The sequence below is a fragment of the Corvus hawaiiensis genome, chromosome 1, assembly GCF_020740725.1.
Source record: "Corvus hawaiiensis isolate bCorHaw1 chromosome 1, bCorHaw1.pri.cur, whole genome shotgun sequence".
NCBI lineage: Eukaryota > Metazoa > Chordata > Aves > Passeriformes > Corvidae > Corvus > Corvus hawaiiensis.
In genome coordinates, this window is record NC_063213.1 from 47,991,188 (window position 1) to 48,004,496 (window position 13,309).

Genomic DNA, 13,309 nt, shown 5'->3' on the forward strand with positions numbered 1-13,309 from the left:
GAGGGAAATAGAAGGAAAAAGATCATACAGGGTTTGGTTTGAATTGGGTTTTTCCAAGTTTGCCCGTTGCCATTTGCGCAGAGTGGTCATGGCTTGCCAGGGCCGTGGGTTAATCAGTGAGGCACAGGAGGAGCAGCCTGCCTGTGCCATAACTTGCCCATTCCCACTCATCCATCACCACCTTGACTCGTCTTCAGCTGCTGCAGAGTAACAGGTGGCAGGGTCAGGCCCTGATGTTCTGCTGGCAGGGCAGGGGAGGACACCCAGCCTGGTAATGCCCCCAAATCAGTGTGGGTTATCGCCCTGCCCCACAGCTGGAGGGGCTCCTGCTTGCATAAACTTCAGCAGGAGCTGCTGCTTGACTGGGACAAATGTGCATTTTTAATGCCCTGTTCCCAAAAGCATTTACATAATAATCTTTAAAAGTTCTGATCATATGTGGGCAGGGAAATATGTTAAATATATAGGAGTTAGTCTTCTGAGTTCATCTTAAATGAACACCAATATCCTTTATTTATATTCTGTGTGATAGGAGCAGTAAATTTGCACTGATTCTGTTTTAAATCTGCATTGGAATATGGTTATTTTATTTCAGCTTTCTTTGCCAATACTGGAAAATCTAACATGGCTTTATTGTGTTACCGTGTGAGAACCAAAAAATTGATTTAATACAGCAGCCTACTTGCAATCCCTGGCTTAAGAGAAATACTGAGGGTAAAATCTGTCTAGCATGTGGACTGCACTGATCACCAGAACTATGAGCTCAGCATGGGAAATACTATATAACATTATTAGAATCATTACAGGAAATGTGTGTGCATCATGCAATAGAAAAATCTGCTTCTTAGATCTATAATTTAAACTGTCTCCCCAAAAAGAGCAAAATAGCTTAAATCTTTCCTCAGCCACGCTGCTTAATTGCAGCTGGTGGCTCAGAGCACTGCTGTACCCAGTGGTCTGGGAGGAAGGGAAAGCTCTTTGGTGCCCAGCATAAGAGGCTTCACTGCAAATGGTTCACTCTGCAAATGGTTCGGTTCTGCTGCTTGTGGAAAGAAGCTGAACAGTTATTAAAAAAAATTCTGATCCAGTGTGTGCCAGTTGCCCTTCTTCTCAGTAAAGGCTATTATATCCGATCTGAATAGTCTGACTTTAGTGCTGTGCTGTGTCTGGCATCAAATTATAAAATATGGAATAGACCTGAAGAAAAGAAAGTAAAGAAATGAGAAGCGTAAGTGAAGAGGAGGAAAATGGATTGTACATTCAGACCTCTATAAATTCACATTGATTTCTCATGCTGCAGTTGTGGTGAGAGGTATTTGGAGGAAGGCAAAAAATAAGTTTTTATGAATTAAGAACAAAATTATGAAATGAAAATAGATATTATTTGATCTCTTAGTTACTAATTGTTACATTTCAGAGTACCTAGTTCTTCTATTATTACACAATACAAAAGGACTTTTGGCAAGAAAATCTAGTTATTGAATGATGTGCTATAGAACAAAAAATAAAAACAAGAAGCATCAGTGTTTGCTAAGAAATAGAGGCCAAGGAAACTCAAGTTATAAATTCTTCACTGAGCAATTTTTTTATCAGTTCAACTTCTGTGGATGCTCTAGTAACAAATAAAAACTACATCAGATGGGTGCTGAGAGAACACGAATTAATTACTAATGCCTTTCCATGTATTTGAATTTTATTCAAATCAAGAAGAAATTGAGAAATTTAGACAAGACACTGACGAAAGTAAAGAAATGTAGTATATAACCCAAATGACTATATTTGTTTTATTTAGAATATAATGGGAGGTCAGAGCTTCTTTACCTTTTCAGGCTGTTTATTTGTCTAGGATGAAATTCAAAAGTCTGAAACCGGGAGCAAATGATGAAGCTGTTTACCTGTTTTGGCAGCCAAATTACTGGATTTCACCCAGATACACATTTATATTCTCTTCCTCTTCTGTGACCCTATACTTTTATTTTGAACAGACAAATGTTTATATTTTTAGGCATAAATAATCTTCCGAGTGGTAAAACTCAGCTGAAGGTCACCGATGAGTGAAAATGAGGAAATAAACCTCACAGTGAGAAAGCCATTGGATGTCTTTGTGGTGGTGTTGTCACTTGGCAGTGGGGTGAGAAGTGGCCTTGGCAGTGCTGGGTTAATGTTGGACCCACTGATCTTAAATGTCTTTTCCATCTGAATCTATGGTTCTGCAAGTAAAGAGCATTGCTGAGGCACCAGGCTGGACCACTGTCAGCAGCAGCCACTTTTGGATCAGTATTTTGCGTGGATATGGTTTTCACCAATACCTCAGAAGAAATCCAGCTCTGGGTTCTGGTAGATGTCTTTACCTGAAAAGACATCTCAAAACTTTCCTGTTAAACTGCAGCTGAACTATCAGAACAGTGAGATCAGTTCATTTGCTTTTATTTTTTGCTTGCGTCTTAACACTTAGTACAAGAGTGAGTTACAATGCAAATCTCCCTGTCTACCTGGAGCATGGTGGAAAGCTTCAGAGTAAATGCTCAGGGCCATGTGGCTGAGGACAGAAGGGGGAGAGAATTTTCAGAAAAAATGTTCAAAACAACACTTCTGTCTGAGGCTGCTTTGCACAAAGTCTGCCAGACAATGGCTGTTCATCATCTTCTCAGCCATGCAAACAGAGAGGGAAAGCACAATGAGGTGGAGTGTTCCAAACATCTGCAGCTGTGTAGAAGATGCATGAATATGAATGAGGAGACTCCTTTACCACTCTAGTCTTTGGGTAAAAAAGTTATTAATAATTCTACAAGTGAAGCAGGAAAATCAAGTGAAGGGAGGGTTAGTAACACTTTAAGCAAAATGAACTCTGCAATTATAACAATATGTAAAATACCATGCATCTGTATCTGTAACTAGCAATAACCACCCTCAACACTCTGCCCACTGTGCAGTGTATTTCTGACCCTGTCCATTCCCCCAGCACCCCTAAAGCTCTGTTAAGGACATGTGCTTGCAGTGATGGAACACATTTGAAGGCAACTTCGATTTATTTCCTCAGTTCATATGAAATGGGAATATTCTGAAAGAAAGTGACTGAAGGTGACATTTTGTTTAGCAGCCCACCAGAACATCATAAACCAGCTCCCCTTCCCTCTGGATAAGCCAGCATGGTCTTCCCAGGAGCTAATACAGTCCCTGCCTGGGATTGATATAACACTGACACCTCCTCCTTTGTTTAAGCAGCTAAAATGTTTCTGGCTATCTAAATTCTGTAGAAAAATGTGTGAAAATCACAAAGTATTTAATTAAGAATTGTTTGCCAGGTCTTCAAGGCTTTTAGAACTACAGCAACTTCAAATAGAAATTAAGGAGCAAACTGCATTATGAAATTTTTGAAGTCAAATGTAGCAGGGCTTAAGGACATTATTTGAGTGTGCTGAAAGGCACAGGGAGGACATTTATGCTGTTCCATAGTGACATACTTTGGACTTCAGGTGACATTTGTTGGAAAGCTTCAACACGGTCTGTTCATACAGATAGAAGTCCAAAGCTCCAGAAAATACAATCTCCTTGAAGTTTTTGTTCACATTACAGAACCTGACTCTTCATCACAGCTCTGTACTGAAACAGACGGATGTGCAAACTCTGTCTTTTATTGATCTACAACATGTTTTATAGTTTTCATTCCTATGGTATTTGTATGCTTTGTGTGTGTTTTCAATTATGCAGAACTCTCTCTCACAATGCATTTGCAATGGATACTATTTTTAAATTGGGGGGAAAAAAAGTTTCAGGTTATTTACAAAAGAGGAAAGGTGATTTCTACCAAGTCACCTAGAGCTTTGAGATGACTTTCGTTAAAACAAGCATCCATGATACACAAGAAAGGCTTTGGCTCTTAAGAGCTGCTTCTGGTTAGAATGTAAATGAGAACTATTCATTATTTAAATAAGAACAAATATAGACTAAAACAAAGCAGGCAATTTAAAAGAGGATCCATCCCTACTCATTGCATTCTTGTTGGATGGGTTCTTTTGCCACACCTCAGTGTAGGGCCGTTTCAGAGGCTGTAAGGGTCTGTTTCCCATTAGTGACCTTTGGTTAAGTTCCTTTCTGAATCCCACCTCCTTTGCTGTTTAAGTCAGTCCTTCAATGCTTTTGCAGAAGGTTGTGTACAGAAGGTTGATGGACACAATTTTTTGGCTAATAATAATTTACAGAGATAGTGCGGAGGGCAGGCAGATACATCTTCAAGATATATCACAATCTTTAGTGAGAGCTTTTAAATTCAGTTAAAAAATTACTGGCTGGGGGAGATTATAATGGACAATTTAGGCAACCAGAATGGTATTTAGTTCTATTTCTTATGTACCTGCAAACCATTAAAAAGAAGCAGTTTTGTCCAGGATATGTTACCTTTCATTTACCTTTAAAGTCTCCCAATAAGCATATATTAATTTAAATTCTAACAGCCTACAGCAGGTTTTCAAATTGAATAGGGTGAGAAATTTTAAAAGGTCATAGTAATAAGGACAAAACTTATCTGGTTAGCTAAAAGGATTCCTTTGATGTTTTTATCTTCCCAGGTTTCACTGCAATTAAGAACTGGCAAAACGAACTTGCTAATAGAACCACTTAGTGTTGGAACCACAGCAGTGTTTAGCAGGCATAATCAGCTATCGCTGCTTTGTACTAAGCATTTCATGACCGTATAATGACCATCCAGGCAGCCAAGCACCAGCACTGCAGGTTCTGCAGTATGACCTTGGCTCAGCCAGCCTTCCCCCATGCCAGCTTTGGTGCCCTGGACAATGCAACCTGACTTAGTACTTGCCTATTACCTATATAATTCATTAATTGTAAGCAAAGAGTGCTCTTGTGTTAACCCAAGCTCTTCAGGTAGCCATAGGGTCAGCAGGTATTCTTTGGTGGCTTTCAATTTGGCCAATTCAGATAACAACACTTGGGGGGGAGGGAGAATGTGGCAGCAGAGAATGAGAACAGGCAGCACAGTTACACCTCTTTTTGTATGATTAGGGCAACGCTTTGATGAGCCAGGACACAGAGTGTGATTGTGACTGAATGAATCCAGACAGTAAGAGATGTTTTTCCCTCACACACAGCAGACTGAAGAAGCCCCAAAAGCCACTAATTGCCTCTGTTCAAACTGGAGAGAGCTGTCCATGCATCAGCCTATGGAGCCTCCTTTATTCTGCAGGGCAACCACAGCCCTCTGAAAAGGATCCAAAACATTCAAGGCGACCCAAGTCTGAATAAGAATATTTAGACTCACCAGTAACCTGAAGCTCAGGCAGACTCCAGAGTATGGCTCTCATGGGCTTTTCACAGGAAACACCACTGAACAGTAATCACAAGTCCCCTAACTTGATGTCACCATCACACTCTCCTGTACCTTAAGCCTTATGGAGTGAGTTTTGTTAGATTTAAGATTAGAAGAGGAATGAATATGCAAATTTCCTCCATTGAACTGAGCCAGCAGTTTCTTCAAAATAATCAGGATATGTGAAATGTCTTGAAAAATTTCACATACTTTGGCAGAAATGCCATTCTTTGCCAAATGAAAGAGCAAAGAAAATTAATATACTGTGTCCTATGACAGGATAAAAGGTTAGTGATACACTAATGGGTTAGTGCACAATTATTTCTAGAAACTGGTCAGAAGGCAAAAAACGTAGTAGCAATTGTTTTATTTTATCAGATTGTTATTTCCAGTTTCATTTAAGAGAAAGATCATTCATGGTTTCTGTTTCATTGTAGAAGCTCTTCTGCAATGATCCTGTTTTTCTCGTAAGTTCTGGGAGGCTGGAAGGTTCTACAATGGCAGGATCCTAGGAATCCTGAGAGCAGAGACTTGAGGTCCATCTGCAAAGTTCTTGGATCATGGATAATTTCACTGATTTCCATTAAGTATGAAACTGACAGCAAGTTGGCAGGTCCCAGGGTGGAGTTACAACCTTTGGTTCTTTTACATCTGAGCTGACATAGCTCCTTGTTCCTAGGTTAACTTCATGTTTGAACATGGAAGAATCTTGCTTTAATACTTGAAACAAGATGGTTTTGAGCCACAGAATGTGTGTGTGAAACCTAATTTCCTATAGTTTGGTGCCCTTTGTCCTCTTTAATACCCCAATGAGGCAAAAATCTGGTAAACTACTCTAGATACCAGATTTCCATGGTTGCTGATCAGCCAGCCAGTTGCTAACAGTATTCATAGCAGCTGAGTTTAGCCTGCTTTTTCTTCCTTGCCAATTCTTACTATAGCTATGAGAATATGGTCATCTTTGAAAATTAATTTCCTGAAAATTGGCTATGGGGTTAAAAAAAATGACTGGTGCAGGAGGAACCACAGACAGATGACCAGACAGTATAATCAAAACCACGTAATTTTTTTAGGAAACCTGCTAAAATTGAGCAATTTGGATATTAACCAGAAAGCATAATGAATTGGACCTCAGCAGCTTTCTGGCTCCTGTGAACTATGTCAGATACTAAAATTGGTATTTGGGAGTCCTGCTTTCATGGGGAATTTTTTAGATGGATGACAGCCAGCACCACAACCCTGGGGCGTCTTCTCTAGAGATGAGTCCACACTGAGGGTCTGTGAGAGTGGAGCAGAGCATGGAAGATGCAAAGTGTGCACTGGGGCTTTGTGGCTTCTGAGTCCCCTGGCTGACCTCCAGGGCCGCGTGAATCATCACAGGCCCAGCATCAGAGGTGAGGCTGCTGTAAAATGCAATTTAGTTCCTCTTCCTGTATGCCAAGTACTGCAATATATACAAACTCCTAAGTAAATCATTTCAGACGCACAGCTATAAATTTCAGTCACACACACTCTAACAGATTTTTTAAAACAGCAACAAAAAAAAAATCACATATTGTTCTCATGCACTCTTTAGTTACTTTATAGGACTCCCTCTGTTCATGACTGTTTCTGTTATTGTTGGAAGAATAAACCTTCTCAAAATAGATCATTGTAAGGATGAAATCTGTCCAGTGACCACTTAAGTAAAGTTTGCTGCCAGAACCAGTTTATTTCAGCTGCGATCACGAAGAGTCTTGTGTGCATTTATTTGCTTGTTCTTCAGTACTGTCTGTAATATTGAGACTCTCTGCTAGTATCTTTAATGTTATCCAATGCTTTTCCAAAACGAAGTAGGTAAATACATAGGAAAAGGTCAGAGAGAGATCCCTGTTTTTTTCAACACAGACAGGACAGCCTTATATGTCATCAGCTGTCCAGCATACCTTGGTTACCTCAGTATGGGCCTATTATGGGCAACCATACGTATTTCCTTCTGCAAGAACGAACTCAGATTGCTTGTGTTACTTGTATAATGTGTGCTCTTTGATATGTGCTGCTCTGAAGTTGTGCTATGAAAAGAAGGATGGGCTTGTGTTTCAGCCTTATAACCCAAAGTTAGGATGTCTGGGTTTTTTCCCCTGACAGTATCATGGATTTCAGCAAACTTGCCTGCATATTTTGTGCCCTTTTCCCCCCTGCTTTTTCTCATCTTCTGTACAGCAATGCTCAGAATGGAAAAATAGGAGAAAGTTAATTTGACTGTTATCAGACACAAACAATTAAGCAACTGTTTGCAGATGGACTACAGTCATTCCTGTGGAGGCCCAGAGGTGTCTCCTCCTTCCCTGGGTTGTATGCCTGATGGACAACAAAATGCTGGTGGTCCCCAGTGCACTAAAGGGGTGGGGGACTAGATCACAAGCCAGACGGGAATGTACATAGCTGTATCAGTGTTCTTTAGGAGAAAAGAAACCTTTAGATGTGTTTCAGACAAGTGCCTGGAGAGACAGAAGCACACTTCTGTCAGGGTCAGGGAGGAGCTTTAGTACCCCGGAGTTTCTAGGTGTGCTACTCCTGAGCAGGACAGGCAGAGGCAGCTGTCTGGGAGGAACAGGCAGGAGGAGTTGACCGGTGGTTATAGAGCACGGTCAAAGGTTAAGTGGGTGTCATTTTGCTAGAAATGCCATGTGATATGGAGTTTGAATATGTGAGTGATGGGCACGGATGAGACAGAACCTTGAAACAGCACCAGCTGGAGAGACAGGTCATGCTGGAGCTGTATCAGCACCCACTGTGATGTACAGCTCTGCTTGTGTGCTCGGGCTGGCCTGGAGGTGTCTCAAATCATGAATACTGTGTCCTGATATCATGTGAGTTCCCATGTAGGCTTCAGGTAGAGGCAGAGACTTCTGGAGAGGAGGGGCTCCTGGTGGCCATTTCCTTCTGCAAAACCTGCATGGGGAGGCCGAGGGAGTCACAACTCCATGTATGCAAATACAGGGAACCTTGTGTACAAGAGCTTGGAGGAGTGGGAGGCACACAGGGCAGGCAGTAAAAGAATCAGTCTCCAGGAAGTCAGGTAGGTTAGACAGAGACAGAGATGTCTGAAACGCACTCCAGGCAGAAGGATCTGCAGTAAAATTTGAAAAGGCCTTATCTCAAGGCAGGCAGATCTGCCTGCAGGCTGGGACTCTCTTTTAGGCTCTGCCAAGCTCCTGGGGTGAAGTTCAAGCAGTGCTTCACTTTGCAAGGGCCTGTTGGCCCCCAGCCCATGGGAGCTCCCGAGCAAGGCTATGGGAGAATGCTGAAGGCTGTCTTCTGCCCCAGAGAGTGCATATATCCTGAATACAGAAGGTTCTTCTCCACCTCATCTATTGTCCCTTTATGATACAGGAACAGTAAGTGATACCAGCCTTTTTTTTTTTTAATGCAACCCATGGTTATAAACTTTTATTTCAGTTTTATATTATTTTAGTTCTAGTTCATAATTGCAGATACTTCAAGGGAAGCCCATACTTGCAGAAGTAAAATGCAGTAACAAAATTTCATGTGCCTATAAAGAGAGTTTTAATACTGAAGTGCATCACAAGCCAGAGCTGCACAGATGCTTGTCAGAAAACCACCACAGCATTGGGTAGTCTTTTCTCTGATAGAAAAGCTATCAGAGATCAAAACTTTACCTCAGTTTCCTCTTAAATGTGATGTGACGTGGTTTTACATGCACACATGCAAATGTTACTTGCTTGATTCACACAGGAAGGTTGGTTTATTTTGTAGAACTAATCTAGTTAGTTTATAGGGCATATGCAATGGGAATATTTCATGTGACTTGCAAAAATAAGGCTCCATTGAAGACTTACAGAAGCCTTCCTTGATGTTGACCAGAATGCATTTCATTTGCTAAGAACCCACTGCCACAACAGAACAGAAATTGAGGTGGAACAGGATGTAATTGCTGCAGGTACTTTAAAACCACCAGATTGCATTTCTGATGACTACCATGCAATTAGCAATGCAACAGATCTGCTTGCTGGAAGGGGAAAGGCAAACTTGTTTCTTATATCCCTCATGTGACATGGTAAGAACAAATCCTACTGGCTGTAGAGGAAAGACAAAGCAATCCATGTGCCTGAATAAAAATGTTCATCAGCCCACCGACATTTAAATCTTGTTTTTCTTGCTCTTCTTCCCTCCATTTTAAGATCTGGCTTTGTTTCTTTGCAGGAGGGTAAGTCCCACCAAGGAGCCTGTTGCGTGATACTGAAAATTTGCAAGAGTGTTGGAGATTAAATAAGCATATTGCCTAAGGCTGAGCTGCTAAGAACAACTCTGTTTTTTTACTTAGCTATTCTTAACAGAAGAACCAGGCAATTGCAAGGGAGAGTTTCAAGGCAAGTGTAAGTTTCAAGACCAAGAGGCATATTCACTCCCAGGATTAGAGAGTTAATCTGCTTCTTTAAAATCAGTGGAGAGAGGTTCCCTCTTTATGGCCAGCCCCTTGAATCATTCCAAGGAGGCACATACAGCTGCCTGCCCCAAATGCTCGGTGTTGCAATCCTGTCACTCTCTGCAAAAGTGGTGGTGTATTTTGGTTCAAATCTGCTTATGCTGTCTGCTGCATCCCTGAGGACATGTACTGTTAAGTCCTGACAAGCAGGGACTTGGTTCCAGTGTTTTGGTTTTGGCTTGGCCAGATCTTAACAGAGGTGTAGAACAGGACTTTTCCACGTGGGAAACTTTCTGTCTAAAAGTCTATGAAAGTAGTGCAATATTGTGGTTACTAGAATGCCTTCAAAATCCTGTTTCCTCCTTCCTGAGAGGGTACCCTTTCAAAAAGACAGTCATTCCATGTCGCAGCCTCTGCTCTCACCAAGCAGTAAAAATTCAGCTCTTAAGTTCCCTCCTAAATTCTCATTTCCAATGGCTTTGCTTGCCCTCTGAATCTCTACTCATCTCACAGCTCTCTGGCAATCGCAGGCTCAGAACTAAGCGGAGCATTACTGTAGCCATAGGAGATTCCTACAGCTCAAACTACATTTTAGTCATCTGAACCACCATGGCTTCAGATCTCACTTATTGTCAGCACCTTTCAACTCTACAGTTTGCTCCCACTCTCTGGACACTAGCAGTCCAGACTTTTCCTTCAGCTTACATTAGGCTTATGTTGGGTCAAATATAATTAGGTATCTACTTAAACTGTCTAAATACAATTTGTGGCTTTCTTCCTCCACTATTGCCCAGGTAAATATCTCTCTCTACCCTCTACATTAGGACATGGGAGGTGGACTAGAAACAAAAGCATTCACTCATAGATGTTTCTGATTAACCACTAACCCTAATCATGGTCACATAAACCTCTGAAATGCTTGTATCAAATGCTTTACTAAAAGCCGATTGATTTGTCTTTACAATCTCCTCAAATTATTTGTAATTGTCAACAAATTAAGTACCTTTGCTCACGGAGGTATGTTATTTCCTCAGTCTGCTAGCACATCCCTAGTGTTCTGCCACTTATCTGAGTGATATCACTTACCAGAACTGTAGCAAGTCCATTATCTGATTCCCTTACTGACCCATACAGCAAATTATCTGGACTCCCACTATGCTGCAGTAAGCTCACATTTCACAAATATTTTCTTACTTGTTTTCATAAGTTACTGCATTACATCCTCATTGATTTTCAACCATCCCTCATTTCAAGTCCTTTTAAAATAGATTTCCACCATCTCAGAGTTACCAATCTCACTTCAGTGTTCCTGTATTAATAGGCTTTTCATATTCCTTTCCCTCCCCAGGCACATTTATGAAAGCTCTTCTTTCCTTAGCCTTCTGGTCATTGTTAATTTATTGTTGTGGATGCCCTTGGCTTGTTCTCTGAGGCTTAAATCCAGTCAGCTGATTATTTGCAGTCCATCTTCCCTCATTCAGTGTAAGGCTACCATGCACGTTGTAAAATTAAAGAGCACGTGGCTACTGTGATGTTTAATTTTTAAGACTTAATTGTAATGCTTTCGGATGTTCACAGGTTTTTTTTCCTTCTCAGCAGCTAAATCACGTTTTGAGATCTGCCAGTGCTGCTACTATGGGAGGAAAAAGGGCGGAGAAAATTCCATTTGTTAGATGCTGGGTTGCTTCCTCAGCTGGGGCAGTGGAGAGTTTCTCTCCTGTATACAGCCAGTCTCAAGCACTGCTGTCTGGGGATTAATCCATGATCTCTTGAAAACCAAAACTTAATTCTTCAAATTAGTTGTTTGTACCACACTGCAGGAATTTCAGTGACTCATAAATCCTATTATTTCAAAGTAAGGGAAGTACTTGAAAACAGCACATGGAGCTTGAATGTTCCAGCCTGTTTCACAGACCAAGATTTTCTGCTAATCAGGACATTACACATCTTTGCTTGGACATTCACCTGATGTTTCCTGTTCTAAATCAAGATACAGTGAGTGACATCTGTGAGTCTGCTGCCACCCTATATGTGTTTTTATATGCCAGACCACAATATTATGACTTACTGGAGAGCAGCCATATACCAAAAAAACAGTTGCAAAAAGGAGAAGTTAAAAAAATGAAAGAATTGTAGCTGATCGAAGGTATTATTTAGCCTCCTTTGTGCTTGCAACCAACTTTGATATCAAGCATACCAAAAGCAGTAAAGGACAAACAGAAGAAAAATAAATACAGAGCAAATATTGGGATAGATTGCTTCAGTCTAACAAATTGTTGCCTATTTTCTGCAGTTTAGTGAGCCCCCTAGAGTAAAACTACTCCCTTCTCTTCTATCCTACCCTTATCCCTCCTGCAGCCAAACACACAGCTTGCCTTTTGCGAGGTAAGTCATGTCACACTGCTCCCTGCCATCTTTTCAGATGATCAGAAGCTCATTTGTGAAAACACCAAATCCTAGTATCTCTGTAATAGTAATTTCCAAAAAATTTTTCTTTTAAGGGTGAGGAGATGATCTAAAAAACCACATTTGAATAAACGTTTTTATTTCTTGTAATCTGAATTAGGAATACCTCACTTAATCTTTCTGTTTCTTAATGGCAGGGTGATCTAACACTTAGAAATTCCCTTCTTCCTCTAGGTCTCCATAGGTTAGAAGGATGTTTGAGAACATCTACCTAATATTCTCTGGGTATGTGCAGGAGAATATTCCAATTTTCTTATGGCCTTACAACTTTTTTTTTTTTTTAAAGCAAAATACTTCAGTTTAAAACAGCACATGCATACTTTTAAGCCTGCAAAGTTCCTAGCAGCAACAGCCTGCTGAGATATGTACACCTGCAAGTTTCTGCTACATCTACACTGAGCACACACACTGAGGAACCTGGATCTCCAAGAAGGCTGCAGAGTGTCTATTACTGCAGCCCTAAGCCTTAGGGTCTATCACCATGTCCTGCAGCCGTAGGGAGGAGGAGAGAAGATCCAGCAGGCAGGAATTGTGCAGCAAGATTGATTCATTTAATTATTTTACAAACTCTTTTTATAGATTTTTTTTTTTTCGTAGTCTAATTGGAAAAGGATCAGCCACCCCTTGGGGGTGATTGGCTAAAATCTTAAAACATCCATTGTCAAAATTTTCCTACTATACTATAAGCAAGACTTCTCAAGGATGCAGGTGTTTGGTTGCTTACAGAACTCGGCTACCTCTTCTGTGAGAGAGAAAAGTCTCTCAGGGGCTTAGAAAATAGCAAGAAAATCCTTGCTAGAAGCATTTTTGTATCCACAAGTGTCTGCCCCCAGCCCACCATTCTAGATGTTGTTCAGTCATTCCCACTGTTTAGCAAGCCAGTATCTGATGGACCTGTGGTCGGATACATGACACTAGTGAAGTTTTACGTAGGACCACGAAAACTGAAATGTTTTCTGCAAGTGTTAAAGAAACCATTGATTTAGTTATGTGCATCCTGGAGCAAACTTTTGCTTTCCTCTTACAGATGAGGTTTGACAATTTTAGACTACTGAGGGGAGGGCCTGGTCAAGAGCAAATGTTCTCCTTCC